Source organism: Argentina silus (genome assembly GCF_951799395.1).
Source record: "Argentina silus genome assembly, chromosome: 22".
Lineage (NCBI taxonomy): Eukaryota > Metazoa > Chordata > Actinopteri > Argentiniformes > Argentinidae > Argentina > Argentina silus.
In genome coordinates this window covers 6376858-6382829 of record NC_139676.1, presented here as the reverse complement: position 1 = coordinate 6382829, position 5972 = coordinate 6376858, and positions in this window count along the sequence as shown.

Below are 5972 nucleotides of genomic sequence, written 5' to 3'. Positions count from 1 at the left end.
TAAGAGGCAGCGTCCTCTGTGAGAAACACTGTTGTAACTCTGAACGGTGTAGCATTCAAGTGTCTGTTTCTAACAAACTTGTCCAATCACAATTATAAATTATAAAGTCTTTCACACAAATAAAGATTTTATTAAACCCAAATCCTATATGATTCTTGTGTCCTTCATACTACCATCATTTTAGTGTGGGTATTAATATACATAGATAGAATCTCTCACCAAACAAAAGGGAGTAAAAAAAACCACTGTGTGGCTTTATAGTTCATCATTAGGTAATTGAACTACAGAGGAGAGATTTGGAGGAGACATAAAGCACAGGTTTGTTTTAAAATGCTAAAATACACTCACCGAACACTTTATTAGGAACACTAATACTATTAGTGGAATACTAATACTGGGTAGGGCCTCCCTTTGCTCTCAAATCAATTCTTCGTGGCACTGATTCCACAAGATGTTGGAAGACAGCCTGTCTATGACTCTTGGAGGAGGGCCGGGCGTTGGTCTATCGGATCAGAACTAGAACAGGTGGGTGCATGTTATACACCGTGCATCATCCCTTGTATGACCCTGGTGATATCAATCATCCCCTCCTTGTGAGAGAGAGAGAGAGAGAGAGAGAGAGAGAGAGAGAGAGAGAGTAAGAGATGGATGGATGCTGTGGTGATCAGGAGAAGAGGGATGGGTTAGGGTTAGGGTTAGGTTCAGGGTTAGTGTTAGGGATGGCAGGGGGGTCGGAGCCCAGGGGGCCGGCGTCAGTGATTAATACTGAGACAGTGGCCTCTTTACATTACCATATTATAGATCTCTCTGGCACTTCAGATGGACACCTAAATGAGGTCGCTCGCTGCATCTATCTACTGAAGCACAGGACCCCTGAGGTTCAACTCCTCCCAAGGCTCCTCAGAACAGCACACAGCCAAAGACTAGGACCACAGGATTGGGTTTGGTTTTTAATGACAACTCAATATGTTACTTAGTGATATTTGACTTGGTGAGTTTAGTTGATATAAAAATGTATCAACCATAAAATGATGATATTTGTCTCTAAACGTGGAGGTCAAGTTTATCTTTTCATTGAAAAAGGGGAGTTTTTATGGGTATGTGTGGGAGCACTTAAGGGAGTCCAAACGCAGACGTATTGGCAGTTTGTGTTGGCGGTAACCTGTGAAATGACCATAGCACTGAAGCGCTATCCTGCCTGTGCTCAGGTGGGTAGAGTCGCGGTAACAGAGGGTGGTCATGACAATCAGCAGGTCAAGTGCCATCAGATGTGCTGAAAAATTCTAACCTTGAAAATAGCACAAATATTTCTCACCCCCATATCGCCACCGCCCGGCGCCCCTCGCCTATTGCATTGCACACAGCACAATAAATTCCCCAATCGGTATATTCGCAATTACAGCAAAAGAAAAGAAAAGTAAAACTACGCTGGAAAGACAGCCTGTCTATGACTCTTGGAGGAGGGCCGGGCGTTGGTCTATCGGATCAGAACTAGAACAGGTGGGTGCATGTTATACACCGTGCATCATCCCCTCCTTGTGAGAGAGAGAGAGAGAGAGAGAGAGAGAGAGAGAGAGAGAGTGTGTGAGAGAGAGAGAGAGAGAGAGAGAGAGAGAGAGAGAGAGAGAGAGAGAGAGAGAGGATTATGTGGTCACTGTGAAATACCTCACCCATGGTAAGGTGCTCTGTCTAAGCGAGCCACACTGGGTGTGGTTTGTTCCCTTTCACGTCCAGTTGTAATGATCTCACCCCTGTTGTTGTGTGCAAGGAGGGGAGGAAGGAGGTAGTGTAAGGAAGGAAGAAAATATGGAGGGAAGGAAGGGAGGAAGGAGGAAAGGGAATGAAGGGAAGAAGGAAGGGTAGAAGGAGGCGTATAGTTCTGTTCATCACAAAATCCTACTATCCTTCCATTCATGCCACAGTTGACAATCTATTGAGAACATGTCAGCCATGGAAACCTAAATATGAGTACAGTTAATTCAGTGCCAAACAAGCCAAAAAGTGCATACCTCATAGGGGCGTGTGTGTTTGTCTTAATGATGAGTGAAAGTGTTTTGCTGAAGTGTGGATGTGCAGGATTCCTAGTCATCACAAACAGACAGATACAGTGATGTTGTCATCGACCCAGACGACCAATCACAGTGAAAGGTTTGTTACCTGCGCCAGGTTCCCATGCCTGTCACAGATGGGTCACTTCCTGATTATCCATGATTATCTCAGACAAGTGGCAGCGTGTGTGTGTGTGTGTGTGTGTGTGTGTGTGTGTGTGTGTGTGTGTTTTGTGGAATGTTTCTGTTATCTGCCTGTCACCAAACGTAAAAAGATAACGAGATTGTCAGTTTATCACCTATGATTTGAGTTGTTTATGTATCTGTTTAATACCTTCTCACATAAACAATGAAAGAATGAAAAATGTGTTATGACTTGAACATTACTGACAGACGGTACTATAAGGCTTGGGTTGTGTTCTAGTTGTGTGCTGTTGGAGGTAGAAATCGGGGGATGTGTCTGATACCATTCCTCATTCCATTCCATACATTGCAATAGAGCGAGATATACAGTATATAACAAATGCGAATCCATAAGACCACGACGGGAAAGCTGCAGGGTGTTGCCATTGACACCCTAGCAAAAATACCTCAAACTTATCCTCACCGTTCTCTTAAACCTGACACTAATGTTGTTTCATCATTAGCCTGCTATGTTGTTTTGGGTGTTGCTAAGATATGGGTGTTGCTAAAAAAAACATATTTGAATGAAATCATTGTATGCCGTCAGCAAACTGCCACCACAGTTGCAGAAAGAATTACCGACTGTAACATTAACAACCGTTATGATCGACCGGTAGCATTACTAGCCAGCTAGCATCCGCTGGAAGTGCGATGCAGTTGATTGGTGAAGATCACACGTAAATATATCAAGCACAAAATTCAGACAGGAATACAAATCCTGTTACAATTCAAAAAAGTGGTATATTATTTATTTTATTTTATTTATTAACATGTGTCGCTAAGGTGTGACTTCAGGCTGCTTTGACCAGAATACTATGGAAGTGTCACAATGTTTCAAGTTCCCGAACCCTATTGGTTGAAATATATGAATCACTCCTCTCGGTAGTATGAGTCTTAATGTCAGCGATAGTAATGATTACATTCATTCACTGTGAGTTGATCAATGAGACTGTTTGCATTACCAAATGCATCCATTAAAGTATACAGCTACAATCTGCAAAAGTCCTCACTTTCACTGTGCCATTGTGTCCAGGGATAAAAGCCTGCTACTGTAGGTCAATCTGTCTCCTACACTTCACATCACTTAGTCATTGAACTACTAGTTCAGTGTGTGTGTGTGTGTGTGTCTGTCTGTCTGTCAGCCACATGAAACATCACTCATCACGTGTCAAAGTGAATAAAATACCTCCAACATGATTTAGTTTCATTCGTAGTTTGGAATCCTTTAAAAAAAAAAAAAAAAGATTTATTTGTATCTTGATTCTTTAACCTGCATTACAGAACGACAACAAGTGTAGCATGTTAAGGCGTGATGCAGACACAGTGGCAAGTAGACAGTCTCCTTCACAAAAGAACAGATTAAGTTGCATTACAATAGTACAAACACGTTAATATAACAGTTTTCTGATGTCTTTAACATCATCCTAGGGCTAAATTGGCACCAAGCATAAAGATCTCTTCCGTCTGGTGTGAACAGATTGAAAATGACGAGACAGGGTGTCGGCCACGCACTCTTCAACACCTACCCAGCCTCACCCTACTACAGCCGACTACTACTAAGTCTCTCCACTTAGTCGTAATTTAGCAGAGAAGCAGCACACCGCTGTAGCATAAAGGTGTGTTCGGTTTGGTTTGAACACAGATTGAAGCTGACGAGGCAGGGTGTCGGCTCTCCACACCTAGAAAGCCACACCCTACTACTTACTGCAAGTCTCTGGGCTTGACGCCTGGACGTCATTCGCATGGTAGCAGCATGCCCTCTAGTGGTAGACATTAGGTACCGCAGAATAGAATAGAGCAGAACAGCATGAGTCTGTATTGTCCATTATACAACAGACATTCAGCATTTTTTTTTGCTAAAATGAAATCACTGTCAGCTGACTCAGGTGTGTTAGTGCTGGGTGGGAACAAAAGCTTTCACAGTCCAGGGGAGGCTGGGTTTCATACCATTCCTCATTCTATTCCATGCATTACAATGAGCCCGTCCTCCGATTTCTACCTCCACCAGCCTCCCCTGCTGTCCAAGACCACCCACATGGCTCAGAGCATACAGTAGGGTATCAGACAACTGTTGCATAGACAGTGGGATTAGATGATAAACAATCCAACAGGTCCTGGCTTGAATGGCCATTGAATGGGGTGGTAGTGTATAATCAAACAGAGGTACATAGACTCATGTTTATCATTACGTCAACTCAGTCTCCAAATGAATACGATCTGGGGGATCGTTTCTGCAGACCAAAGAATACGTTCTGTGTGAACCTGTTATCTAGCTATACTGGCAGGTAAATACGAAAGGCAGAACACTGCATAAGGAGGTTGGTGGTGCTCGCGTACCGGGCGGCGAAAAGAACAGCCCCTCCCTACTTGCAAGCAATGGTCAGCCCCCAAACCCCTGCCCGGTCACTCCGCTCTTCCACCTCGGCTGGCCGCCTGGCACCGCCGCCTCTACGTGGATGCAGCAGCTGTGCTGTACAGATTCTCTACTGTAAATACTTCTTTTTTTTTAAAAGAAAAAAAAAGTTCCTTCTTCTAGCATTGTGACTGCCAATAGCCCCTGGTCTTACCATAGATTACTTTATCTTATGATGACTGATGGATAGATGATTCACTTACTTAGACAAATGTATTTGTTGTAAGTCGCTTTGGATAAAGGCTTCTGCTAAATGCCATAAATGTAGGTGTAAATGGTGGGGTGGTGGAGTAACTCTCACCAACATATCTTTAGTTTTTGACGTATCTTACAGCACCACCTATAGTCAACACTGGTATAGCCAGATAATACGTGCACACAGAACGTTTTCTTGCTCTGCAGAAGTGATCCCCCTGAACATACTCCGTTGGAGACTATTGTTGCATATTTGCATGTATAGAAACAAACGTCCTAAGAATGTTTGACATTTTCAGGGTACTCCCATTATCACTCAACATACAGACAATCCTATACATTGTGCTTTAATGCACACGCACATGCACACGCACATGTGTATGTGTGTGTGTGTGTGTGTGTGTGTGTGTGTGTGTGTGTGTGTGTGTGTGTGTGTGTGTGCATGCAGGCATACAGTATCTACTACTCTGTATCAGGCCACCTCCCTTTTCATATCACAGCCTTATCTAAGTGGAAACAGGTGTGCATAGCTTCCCTGTGTGTGTGTGTGTGTGTGTGTGTGTGTGTGTGTGTGTGTGTGTGTGTGTGTGTGTGTGTGTGTGCGTGCATCCGTGCATGTGTGCGTGCGCGTGTTAATAGCATTCCTGAAGGCTGTTGGGTTCAGATCAGAGCAAAGAACACAATACTGCTTCGGTGTCTCACAATTATTACAATGATATCAAACTTTTGTCAGAAAACAGGCTGCCTTTCTCACAAACTTGGAATCACTTGAAGGAGTAGCTTTATTGAAACAAACAATCAGCAACATTAGAAATTGTATGATGTGGTTTGACCATACTCTCTACACTTGTATCGAATTTCTTCTAAGACACAAGATATAAGATCCTTGTATTGTCGCCCACACAACCACGGTTGGCACATTTAATTTCCAGCATGCTGGGGAACTCTGTCAACCACAGACATACAGCAATGAGACAAGACGGATTATCCAGTATCAGGAGAGGCTGGTGGAGGTAGACATCGGAGGACAGGCTCATTGCATGTTTGATACCATTCCTCATTCCATTCCATTCCATGCATTACAATGAGCTTGTCCTCTGATTTCCACCTCCGCCAGCCTCCACTGTACACAG